The sequence below is a fragment of the Gasterosteus aculeatus genome, chromosome 21 (assembly GCF_964276395.1).
Source record: "Gasterosteus aculeatus chromosome 21, fGasAcu3.hap1.1, whole genome shotgun sequence".
Classification (NCBI taxonomy): domain Eukaryota; kingdom Metazoa; phylum Chordata; class Actinopteri; order Perciformes; family Gasterosteidae; genus Gasterosteus; species Gasterosteus aculeatus.
The window spans coordinates 5,656,235-5,669,143 of NC_135708.1; the positions used below are offsets into that span (position 1 = coordinate 5,656,235).

The following is a 12,909-nucleotide window of genomic DNA, read 5'->3' on the forward strand; positions in this document are numbered from 1 at the left end:
GGGATGGAAAGGCTGTGCAGCGTTTAACTGTACAAATGACTAAAAACAACACAACACAAATCCAGGTTTTAAATTACGAGAAAACATCAGTATGGACTTTATTGAACTAAATCAATGTAAAGAAAAGGAATATTGTCTGACAATCATAGAAATGTTTTCCAAATTAATTTTTAATTTAAATGTTTTCCACAAAAGCAAGGGATGTTTTAACAAAGGCAAAAAGCCTCAACAGAAGAAAGCAGGCTGAGGGTTGAGATACCGAAGAGAATGTTTTGTTTTGAACAGTATACACTGTGTCAACAAAAGTTACAACGTATCCGATTCCTACTTTTGAGAAGAATGTGAAATATCTCTTCACATCTCTTATTATCTGCAGTCAGCAGGACTGATGGAACAAAAATAAAATAATGGCTAAGACGGAAATTAATTGGACACAATGTAGCTCCAGTATGCTTAAGTCACAAACTAAGTAGCATTAGAGGGCTCAAACTTTTGAACAATTAGATGATGGAACCAATGGTTTACCAAGCTTAAACCATTTGTTCATTTTGTTTAACAAAATTATGTTTTTCCTCCGCCGAAGCAGGGTTATCAGGCCATGAAGGCCACAGAGAGCCTGACATGAACCGAGCACACAGTAAAGAAGCAGAGAGACCATCCTGGATCCACCTCACACACTGCAAGAAGGGGAGCCAAGCATTTGCAGGGGGTACTGCCACTGATCACCATCAGGTTGCGGACACCTGGCCCTCGAGGCGTGGCTGGACGAACCAGGGGAGGTGAGCACAATAGGGTCATTTAGCTGGAACCAGTGAAGAACCCGGTTAGAGGGACAAAAGCGCACGAAGGGAATTAGGGGTGTCCCAGCAGGAGGTCGGAGGTGGCTCCGCACTGCAGAAATTGGCAAACAATGGCGCCACCTAGATGGCACCCATTCAGACAATGTACTCAGCGGACCAAATGAATTTAACCAACTGCGTCACGGGTCAAAGAGGTCACTAACCTCACCAGCCGGTAGCTTTAATCCATCCATTTTAAATTGATACCATCGGGGTCCCTCGGGGGCCTACCAGACGAATACAAGGCCAGACATCCAATATCTGCAGGGTTTGAGTCAATGTTCTTCTGGTGAGTAACGATAAACAAAAATGTCGACTGGATAAACTACATCTATTATAACGATTCATCAACCAGAGCGATAGATGGGTTGCACGGGCAGCTACACAAAGCTAGTCTAATGGTGAGGCAAAATCGAATTACACTTTACATGTTAGTGGCAGAAAAAGGGGAGAGTCTGTAAAATGTTTGGATCAACGTGCTGTACTTTCATCCCCAACAACACTGTCCCAGACGGGTCAGTGACCAAGGGGCTAAAGGGGCTCACTTCACTCTCTGAGGAATCAGCAGAAAACGCTGGAATCCAGAACCCGTTCAGTAAAATGCTGGAAAATTGGTTTGGCAAGTGGAAAGATTTGGCAATCTCAATGTTTACTTCCATCTTTCTGGCGATCGCTCTCTTCGGAGTTGGCGGCTGTTTTCCTATTCCCTGTGTGAGAGGGTTGCTAAGGAAGTGGATAGATGCTGCATTGAGTCGCCCTAATGGACCAAATTAAGAACAATGTTTGATGACTTGGATTCTTTCGATGAGGGAAAAAAAACAAGATCCCCCCCTGCCTCCTGCCACAGGTGCTGTAACCTCAGGCTGGGGGGGCCTCTACGGTGCAAAGTACCTGAGCCTGAAGACAACCATTTTTTTTCCTCCTCTCCTTTTACCTTCTTTTTGGGGTTTTATTTGTATGATTGATTTGCCTTTTGTCGCCCTTTTTCTAACATGAGCGACATGTCGCTCAAAGGGGGGAAGAGCTGCCGTGCTAATACAAATAATACACTTTTTTTTTTTAAACTTTGATTGACTTTGATGATTTACAAAAAAATAATAATGAAATATGTTAACCCGTTGATAAATAATAAAAAGAACAATCATTTTAGAATCACAGTTTAATCCTTTATGAACTTTTGATGATCTGTTAAACAAATCTTTCTTTTCTTTGTGTTTAATCATTTGATAACGTTAACTACCATATTTTTTCCTTTTTCTTTCAATTAGTTATACTTTGTATAATGTTATGTTCAAAAATGAAGAAACACCGGACGGACAGAGGTCATCGCTGATCAAAAGGTTAAATCAAATGTATTTAATAAAGGAGATGGCGTTGTGGTAAAAAGAACATCTCAGCTGAGGAGCCGCTGGTCTCAGCAACCAACAGGCCCCAGGTCAGTCCTTTGACCATCCCTAGTGCCCGTCTGTCACCTCCACCAGCGAACTCGAGAACAATGGTTCCTACTGGTATTTATAACAATGCTTAAAGGTGTGAAAGTCAGTGTCCACACCTCTGGGAGTGGTCTTCTGGTGAGTTCAATGTAACTGGGATTTTGAATGACCCTTAGTCAATATCAGTTGTTGTTCAAGTATTACATGCATGCATTCCAGTTGATTACATTACATCAAATACAATCATAACTGCATGGGTATTATTCTATTACAGCTGCTGAATTACAGTGGTTTTACAATATTGTCATTACTTTATTGATTACACAGTTTCAGAATCATGGCTGTATTCTGGTGTACACTATATGCATTTTTATTAATTTTATGAACTGGATCGTCAATTTGTTTCTAATATCCTACAATAAACAGGAGGGAAATGTTGGAAAAACTGCAAATAGCGTGTGTCATGAGATCAATAAGGCTGGACTACACAAGGTGTTTGCTACCCTCAGCTGGCAGTCTGAGATCAGGGGCGCCGGCCTCGGGACGGACGTTCTGTCCCGTGAGGGTAAACAGTCCTCTGTACGTGCGTAACCATCCCTGTGTTATGATGCCGTACCTGCAGTATAAATGTTTAACTAACTTTATCCTCTCGTTTGACACGAACCCGTAGCCTTATTATACTAACCCATTGCGTCAGTTCTTCATTTCATTTCATTACGTGTGCACTGCTGTCTTGTTGTCTATTGTCACACTGTCTGCTGTCACGCACCAACCGCCGAGACAAATTCCTTGTATGTTTGACATATTTTGGCATTAAATGTTTCCTGATACTGATTCCTATATTGCATCAAACAGCGCACAGATGAATGAGTATCTGTGTACATGGATGAATGTAAATGTGTCTCGGCTCTGTTAAATGCGTGTAGTCAACTACTGTTGTTAACACACGATGACGTTTCATATTCATTCTTCTAATGTTACTCTGCTATATTATAGATATTGTTGCGTCACAGACGGATTTCTATCGTACAAACGTTCTATTGCGTTTTACTGTTAAAGTTTTTTTCGATTGCTAAACGACAGTGAGCACAACTGGAACTACATGTGCAAAACTCTAACTACAGTCTGCACAGCAGCAGCTCATGTGGACCAAACTCTAGTTCATTTTTCATTGCTTGAACACAGTTTTCAAAACTCTACACACTTATCCCATGACTTTAACCACAACCTGCACAACACTGTGGATTTACAGCACTTTGTTCAAATGCTAACACACTGCTGTCAAAACTGTGAACCACACATTCAAAACGGAATAGATTTCAGCCTTGTGCCTTTCAAACACTGCTGATTGCAATTTCAGCTGAAAGGCTAAGCAGGTGTCTTGTTTTAGACTTGTTAGTGAACACACACAAAATATATATATATACACACAGGTAAAGCTCAGAAAGACTAATTTTGGAAATGGAACAAGGAAGACGGGTTCGTGGAGGGAGAAGGGTGGCAGGGAGAGGGCGGGTTTGTGGAGGGAGACAAAGAAGACAAAGAGCTGTTATTTCAGATGAAATAAGGGCTACACTTATAGACCATGTCGTGAACCATGGTCTCTCATTGAGAGAGGCAGGGTTGAGGGTGTAACCCAATCTGCAAAGATCCACAGTGGCATCTGTAATGCGAATTTTCCATCATACAAACAGGTGAGAGTTACATCCTTATAGTAAATGAAAACATTACAGGAATTTATTTTGTATTGCAATTATGGAATATTTACACAAATATATATTACAGTAAGTTTGACTGTAAAATATATTTTTACAACAGGACCCAAAGGCTGCCCCCAACAGGAGGAAGAGCAAAAATATTTTCAGATGCGCAGGAAAATGCTATTGTTGACATGGTTGTTGTCAACAATGCAATAAAACTGCGGGAGATTCAAGATAGAGTGCTGGCTGATAATGATATATTTGAAAATGTTAATTCTGTCAGCACAACAACTATTGCTAGAGTCCTACAGAAACACCAAGTTACAATGAAACAGTTATACACTGTACCGTTCGAGAGGAACAGTGAACGGGTAAAAGAGCAAAGATACCAATATGTCCAGGTAAGACGTCTGAGGTTACATACACAGCTATTACTGTAAAAATATTTACAGTAAAAAAACCACTAGCATTACTACAGTTACGTAAACTGTGCACTTACTGTTTTTCAGAGAGTAATGGAGGTGGAAGCACTGGAAACACCACATTCATTTGTATTTATCGATGAAGCTGGATTTAACCTTGCCAAAACACGGCGCAGAGGAAGGAATGTTATAGGTCAAAGGGCCACTGTGGAGGTTCCAGGCCAAAGGGGGGGAAATATAACCATGTGTGCTGCAATGGCCAATGATGGTTTGCTTCTCAACACACCACTCATTGGCTCATACAACACAGAAAGGCTTATAGCTTTCCTAGAACAGCTCTATGCTCAGCTAGTGCCAGCAGAACAGGGGGAGCCAGTAAGAAACCCCCAAGTTTTTGTCATAGTTTGCGATAACGTTGCTTTTCACCACTCTGCAGCTGTCACAGATTGGTTTGCAGCACATTGCAGATTTATAGTTGTGTACCTGCCTGCATATTCACCCTTCCTCAACCCAATAGAGGAGTTTTTCTCTGCCTGGAGGTGGAAAGTGTTTGATCACCACCCACATGACCAAATGTCTCTTTTGGAAGCCATGCGTGCCGGATGTGAGGCCACAAGTCCAGAGGACTGCCAGGGATGGATAAGGCACTCCAGAAGGTTCTTCCCCAGGTGCATGGCAAGAGAGAACATTAGATGTGATGTTGACGAAAACCTGTGGCCTGATGCTAGAGAGAGGCAGGATTAGCCCCTCAATTATTTGTTAGAATTAAAGTATGTACTTTTAGTTTCTACCTTTTTTTTCTCATTACTGTAATTCTGTAAATTACAGTACAGACTATTGAAGCAAACTGCTAATTTTCATTTACCTTAAAGAATTGTTATGTTCTAAAAATGTAAATAAAATAAATCATGTGAAAGAATGTCAATCTTTTCATTGAAGAAAATATTACTTTCTATGAAGTCACTGAAATTGTTCAAACTGTAAAGATGAAAATTTAGTATTTTCTGTATTGGTGTTTGATGCTAGTGTTTTTACTCTCAGTGTGTTCTGAGTGACAGTGTGTGTTCTGTCAGTGAGGCTTGTGCACAGTGTTTGCTGCACTGAGCCTGTTTTGAGCCGTGTGTTAAGAGTTGTGTTGCTTGGAATGAGTTTTGCACGTGACGTGAACTGTTTAGCTCAGGTGACTGTTGGTAGTGCAGACTGTAGTTAGAGTTTTGCACATGTGACTCCAGTTGTGCCCACTGACGTTTAGCAATCGAAAAAAACTGTAAAAACCGGAACGGTCCCAATTTACCGTCCTCAGTACCCCTTAAGGGAGGAACAAATCGCAGGGATAGAAAAAACAATTGAAGTGTTGCTGCAGGCAGGTGTATTGGAGAGGACGGGGTCCCCCTGGAATACCCCGATTAACCCGGTCCCTAAACCCGGAAAGCCTGACTATAGAATGGTGCATGATTTGAGGCTCGTCAACAAAGTTGTAGTACCAACTCACTATGACACCCCAAATCCTTATACAATGTTAAATGCAATAGGCCCTGATAAAAGATGGTTCACCTGCATTGACCTGGCGAATGCTTTTTTCTGTGTCCCTCTAGCTGTGCGCTCGAGACAAATGTTTGCGTTTACGTATAAGGGGCGCCAATATACATATACGCGGTTACCACAGGGTTATGTGGACTCACCATCGATTTTTAACCATGTTCTGGAGACCATTTTGGCCGAGTTGGAACTACCAGAAGGAGTTGTTTTACTACAATATGTGGACGACATTCTGCTAGCTGGGACTAGTTCAGGAACGATTATGTCCGCTACCAGAACGGTTCTGCAGTGGTTACAGGGAAACGGCTTCAAAGTGTCTAAATCGAAATTGCAGATTGGGAGACAGAAGGTGAATTTTCTGGGGAGAATTGTGTCACCAGCAGGGCAAGCTATGACTGACACACAGAAGTCGTCCATTTTGCAACATTCTCGGCCCACGACGGTTAGAGAAATGATGAAATTCTTAGGACTTGTAACATGGAGCTAGAATAATATACCTGATTTCTCGGTGCAGGTTGCTCCTTTGAGGGCGCTAATATTGGGTGCAGGCTATAAAAACTACTCAGAGCCTTTGGTGTGGACCCGGGAGGCGGAGACTGCATTTATTGCCACCAAGCAGGCCATGGCCAGCGCAGCCACGTTGCGCCCCCCTGACTACTCGAAACCCTTCCATCTGGATGTTGATGAAAAGAACGGATTTGTGAATTCCGTTCTGTTTCAAAAGGGGGAGGGTAACATAGATCGTAAGGTTTTGATGTACTATAGTGGCAAGCTGGATAACGTGGAAATAGGGCATCCCTCGTGTGTCAGAAACATAGCTGATATTGGAAGAGCGTTGATTAAAACGGCCCATATAACAATGGAACACCAGACTGTTGTGCACACATCGCATGGAATAGTTGCGTTCTTACAGTCAAACGCGTTCACACTTTCCACGGCAAGACAATCAGTCATTGAAAATTAAGAGATAAGGTTGTGTAAGATTTAAATGAGGAATGAAGGTGATAAGGAATTAGGAGAGTTGTTGTATATATTGTCCATTTTTTGGATTAATGTTTGTAGTTTTTTGAGTTTTCTCCTAAATTCAGAGATGGGCGGTAAATTGTTGAGTGCTGCTATTGAGTGTATAGTGCACGATACACTTGGTACAGTATCTTGATGATGGAAGCAAATGTCTGATCAAAGGAACATTTATAGCACCAGTACACAAAATATGGAAACTTGTTACAGACGGTCATCCTGTAATGTTCAACAAGTAGTACATCCTTACATTTGGATACGCTAACCATGAGAGGTTGGTGATCTATCAGTAATGAATGAATGGATTGGATCAAACTGAGCATGAGCTGAGTTGTATCTGCAAGTTACAGACATGTCTCCCACCCTCTGCTTTGCTTTTGGGCTGAAGAGCAATAAAAGTGGAGATTAACACTGAAGGCTGGACTTTCCCTGCCCCTATGGCAACATGGAAAGAGGTGGTAATTGACTTCACAGACATGGAAATGAAGAATCGAGTTGAGGGCAAGAGGTATTTGTTGGTATGCGTTGATCCTTTTTCTAGGTGGGTGGAGGCGATCCCCACAAAATCAGAAAGAGCAGCAGACGTAGTAAAATGGCTGACCAGAGAACTAATACCCAGATTTGGTATTCCAGAAGTCATACGATCGGATAATGGTTCACACTTCTCGAACGCTGAACTACAAGAAATAGAGAAAACGTTTGGGATCAAGCATAAATTTGGGGCAGTTTATCATCCTCAGTCTCAAGGGCTAGTTGAGAGAGCTAACAGAACCATAAAGGAAGGTTTGGCTAAAGTCTGTGCTGAAACGAAGCTGACGTGGGTGGCAGCCCTGCCGATAGTGCTGTATGGGATAAGATCATGTCCTAACTCTAAGTTAGGGATAAGCCCCCATGAGGTATCAACGGGAAGAAAGATGCCTTGTCCGTTAACAACCACTTTGCCTACCACTGTCAGCCCATTGCAGTACCAACATGTGGAAATATCTGACTATATGAGAATGTGTAATAATACTGTGATGAGTATCTCTCAACAGGTGACAGAGATCCTTTCTGAAGAAGAATGAGAGTGTGCACCAGTGGAGGTGGATGACTGGGTACTACGTAAAGTAGCCAGATTCAGTTGGACTGATCCCCGCTAGGAAGGTCCATACAAAGTTGCAGAAGTAACCACGCACTGTGTGATAGTGTGCCGAGAGGGGTACCTGATCAATACAAGTTAACGGATCAGATAGCGGCCGGATGGGAATCATTGTTCCCTTTTTATAACTGTAAACAAAAATGTGGATCGACTAAATTATGTACATTTCAATATCCAGCGGCTCACCGATATGACAAGAGATGCTCTGGAAGGGGTGCACAGCCAACTATCGGCCACCTCATTGATGACTTACCAGAACCGGGTGGCTTTGGATATGTTATTAGCTGAGAAAGGAGGAGTGTGTGCGATGTTTGGCCAAGCGTGCTGCACTTTTATCCCCAATAACACCGCCCCAGATGGATCCTTTACTAGAGCATTACACGGACTAAGAGCCATGTCTGTTGAATTAGCTGAACACTCTGGTATAGACGGCACCGTCGGTAATTGGTTTGGTAAATACTTTGGACAATGGAAGGGCTTCTTCCTGTCAGTTTTTCTGACCTTTGTAATCGCAATAGTGGTTTTTGCCCTCTGTGGATGCTGCTGCATCCCCTTTATCAGACAACTATGTCTCCGATGCGTCACCTCTGCAATAGATGCTAAAATACCCCTGCCATACCAGATGGCTTTGTTACATGAAAGGATCCAATTGTTAGGGCCGGAGGAGATAGGTATGGTAAGAACCGACTTCGAGGGACCTGAAGAAGAAATCCTTTTAGGTTCAACATTCCTGTCCGCGTGATCTGCTAACTGTTGCACACATCATATATAGTGGATGCATACACGTAGATGGTGTGATATTTCTAGGCTAGGATGTATTCTGTGTCTATTATACTCGGTTTAGATTTTTTGTACTGTTTAGGGATTTCCATGACTGCTGCATTCACCCGTATTCACTGATATAGATATTTAGCGTTTAGATTGGTGGTTTCTTTTGATTTTTTTTGGTTTACATAATGAATTATGTAAAAAGGGGGAATTGATAATCAAAAGTTCTTTTCATGGGCTTAGTTGGGGGTTTGCTGTCTTGTCTTGATTTAAGAGTTAAGTAAGGGGGGAAGCAGGATCTGCCAAGCAGGCAGACACGAGTCCGACAGGATGGGGAGTCAGTTTGTCCTGGCTGAGGAATGTAAGGTCTGCGGGTCAACTAGAAGATTTACCAGCCAAAGGGGGTTAGAGACACACCAACACTATTCAACATACACACTCTGTTTACGATGTTTACGTTAAGTCAGGAGTCTGGACATTGGATGTGACCGGATCTTAGATGCGGGAGGTGGAAGGTCCTCCTCTACGCCAGTTTAGGGCCAATAGAAATATTTCCTTCTCTGTCTTTCAAGGGTTATAAAACATGATGTTCTTGCTGATGTTAGTTAGTTGTTCTTCCGGCCTGTGTGCTGCCTGAACTGCTCCTGCCTTTGCAAACGCAGCGCTGATACTTGACCTGTGATCTGACAAATAAATTTTCCAGAACGAGAGAAGTCATTCGGCTGAATTTTTGATAACCCCGACCAGGCTCCAAATCTTGAACACGTATTCTTACATGCCCCAGATCTGTCATCAACTCAAGACAAAGATGGTTAATACCCGAGAGAGGTATCACTGAACCACACAGAGGCCGTTACATTATTTTCTTGCAAGAGGAAAAGCCACAACAGCTACGTGCTCAGACTGCGAAATGTCTTCCAAAAACATGCAGGGCAGCGCAGTTTTTATACACAACGTCCGGGCATCAGCAGAAACTGTTGCTCACATGCCGGAACATGGAAGCAACTACAACTAGAGGCCTTTACCTCTGTGAGACCCTTCGGCTCAGTTCTTTCACACTACTGTAAACAATCTGTGACGCGTTTGTATCTACAATACGTAGTAAGTGGGGAAGAGGACGGTAGTAAAAGGCTATTGACCACCCTGATTTAAGCTGGTGTTCATCTCATGTGAAATGTATCGGCTGGCGACAGTCTGTATGCTCTGTTCGTCTGTATTTTCTAAACAGCTGAAACTGTACAAGACATGTAATCTCAATCTACCTGAAATAAACGGAAACCATACTGAACTTTTTTTTTAAAAAACTTCTCATTCACTCACTCATTCAATCAAAAATCCAGTTTGAAGTGTCAAGTTGTTTCCCCCCCACGCTCCCATTAAGGTGGTGGAGTTTCTCCACTTGGAAGGGAACCGACGAAATTCCTTGGAAACTGGACTTCACTCAAACTCCTTTCTCAGTTTTTATTTCTCATAGCTTTCACACTTTTCTTTTCAGCGCACTCTTTCAGTATCTGGTGTCGTCCAGGTGAAAATGGACAAAACAGAACTCATACTATGTTTAAATCAAATTAACACAGGCACCCGTGATAGTCCATGCTCGAACCCCCCCAAAGTGATCGTGATAGTTTCACACGAATAATGAGTGAATCAGAGATACTCTAACAAACATCGATGTTTGACTTCACAGTAAGTAATAATACATAAACTGAATCAGGAAACATTTATTGCCAAAATATGTCAAACATACAAGGAATTTGTCTTGGCGGTTGGTGTCTTGATGAGATTTATTTGTTCACTTTACTTATGAACATTTTTGGCTGCAAAACAAAAACTGTTGATCTGAGTTTGGACGTAGTGGGCATGGCAAACGCTGCTGAAAGAACCAGGAGTTTCTATTGGTGGATTCCACTGGACTGACATTACATTATGTCCATCTGGCCCCAGGAGTTGAGTGCCAGTGGTTCAAGTAAGCAAGAGAAGGATTCAAAAATCTTGGGAGTATTTCCTCCTAAAACTTGAAGGAGTGTTATATTACATATCATTTAGCTGACGCTATTATCCAAAGCGACTTACAATGCATTTTTAACCCGTTTTTTTTTTACCCGGGGGGGGCAATTAAGGGTTAGGTGTCTTGCTCAGGCACACTTCGACATGGGACACTGAGCAGCCGGGCCTCGCCATCCTACCACAAATCTATGGCTAAACGTACATGGATATGGTGACGATTCATCCATGCTGAGCGTTTAGGTCTGTCAGAGGAACACCTCGCTGAAGTGGAAAAGATGTTGCCATACCTTGCAGCTGCTGGCCACTACAAGTACGTATCATGCCTGCCCCACTACCTAGAAGCTATGAGAAGCTTGCCTACACTGGCTCCAAGATCTATAGGGAGTTCACTGTACATTAAACAGCAATTAAATCTAACAATGAGAGAAATGCAGTACCAAGGCTGTCATTATCGACATCCACATGAATGTTAATTCACCCACTATAATTACCTTGTCTGTTTTAAGGACCAAACTTGAACTGTGAAAATTCAGAATAAGGACCTAGGGCGCTGTACGCTATTACAAAGAGAACCGGCTGGATTATTTTCCAGGTTTGTTGCGAAGGCTGACAACCAGGCTTTCAAATGAGTTATAATCCAGTTACACTCTAGATAAGAGTGTGATAATTTGTTGTTGGCAAGAGCATGGTTGTGTTTCATTTGTGCTTATTTGTTTTTCTATTTAGTGAAACAAACAAGCAAAATGTTCCAGTATCATTTCATACTACAGCTTTTTATGCAACCGTGTTATAACGTGAATATCTATTCACTGTGCTTTATTTGCGATTGGTTAAAAGTGTTCACTTGTTTAAGAATCAACCCATGAGATGTGCATCAAGTATGTCGATGGGAAAATTCATCCAAAAGATGAAGCAAGTTGAAGGACATGCATGTAGATATCCCGTCCAGGAGATGAGGAATCAACAGTACTTGCTGCACTTCAGCAAGACCTTGAGCTGGCAAGGGGCATGGGACCTCTGCTACAGTGACCCAGGCTCTGGATCAGCACTGTCCGGTTCCTCATTGTGCAAGTGTTCTTCATGCAGGATCGGAGAGGGACAAAACGCATACATTCATTACGGTTATAGCAATTATGTTGTTTTTCTCAAATATTGTAGTTAAGTTATATTGAATTTCAGTTAGTGATATAGTAGCGAATGAATACCATACGTTAAATTGCACTTCTTTGTTACTATGTCATGTGTATATGACACGGACGTGTGGCGGAGCCAAATGCAGCACAACGGCACGGAGTGTTTGGTTAACGCTTTTATTGAACACGGCCTCACAGCAGGCGTTCGGGCACAATGAGAGGCAGAGCAGAGTGCGGTCCTCAGGATCGAGGAGGAGATGCCGGGAGACAGCTGGTGCGATCGCTGGGCCGTTCGGGGATCCGGAGCACAGGGGCAGAGGCGCCGGGCAGTCCAAGGAGCAGGCAACAGAAACCCGAGGCGCTCAGGCAGGACTCGTGGTCGGGGACAGAAGGCTGAGGTGCTCACCGGGGCGGAGACAGACGAACGGGTCGGGAACAGGCAGGGTCGAAACCGGGAGATCAGTCCAAGGTAGAGTGCTGGAGAGACTTGCATGACGCGAAGAACAATCTGGCAATGACAGGCTGGGTGTGCAGTGCTTATGTAGCGGGGCTGATTGAATGCGAAGCAGGTGTGGAAGGCAGGAGAGTGACTGATTGTGGATGCGGGGCAGGTGTGGAAGATCGAGCTGGCAGGTGAGTGTGACAGTATAGGAGACACAGTACCTCCTGCAGATCTGGTTCTGGTACAGGTAAGTTATTTGTAGCATCACAGCTGATTAGTGTTGACAATTATACCTCTGTCTGAGAGAACCAAGCCCATAGGATTTATTTAAATTGTGTCGAATGAAACAAACGGAAAACCTGTAAACAATAAAAATAGACTTTCTTAGGGCCGAATTAAAAATGTAAAATGTGGGGAAAACACTGTCTATGTTTTGGAATTCTCAATGTTAGAGTTCTGAGGTTCTGA

At 42.8% G+C, this 12,909-nt stretch overlaps 2 long non-coding RNA genes across 2 annotated transcripts; one reads left to right on the forward strand and one right to left on the reverse strand.

The window, feature by feature from the left end:
• Positions 1-167: 167 nt before the first annotated feature.
• On the reverse strand, positions 168-3,324 carry LOC144390425 (uncharacterized). The gene is made up of 2 exons (XR_013454463.1): positions 1,004-3,324; positions 168-920 (listed from the first exon to the last, which is right to left on the reverse strand). It is a non-coding gene; the product is annotated as an uncharacterized LOC144390425 (long non-coding RNA).
• Positions 3,325-4,267: 943 nt separating this feature from the next.
• Positions 4,268-5,313, forward strand: LOC144390426 (uncharacterized). The gene is made up of 2 exons (XR_013454464.1): positions 4,268-4,373; positions 4,482-5,313. It is a non-coding gene; the product is annotated as an uncharacterized LOC144390426 (long non-coding RNA).
• The last annotated feature ends 7,596 nt before the right edge of the window (positions 5,314-12,909 follow it).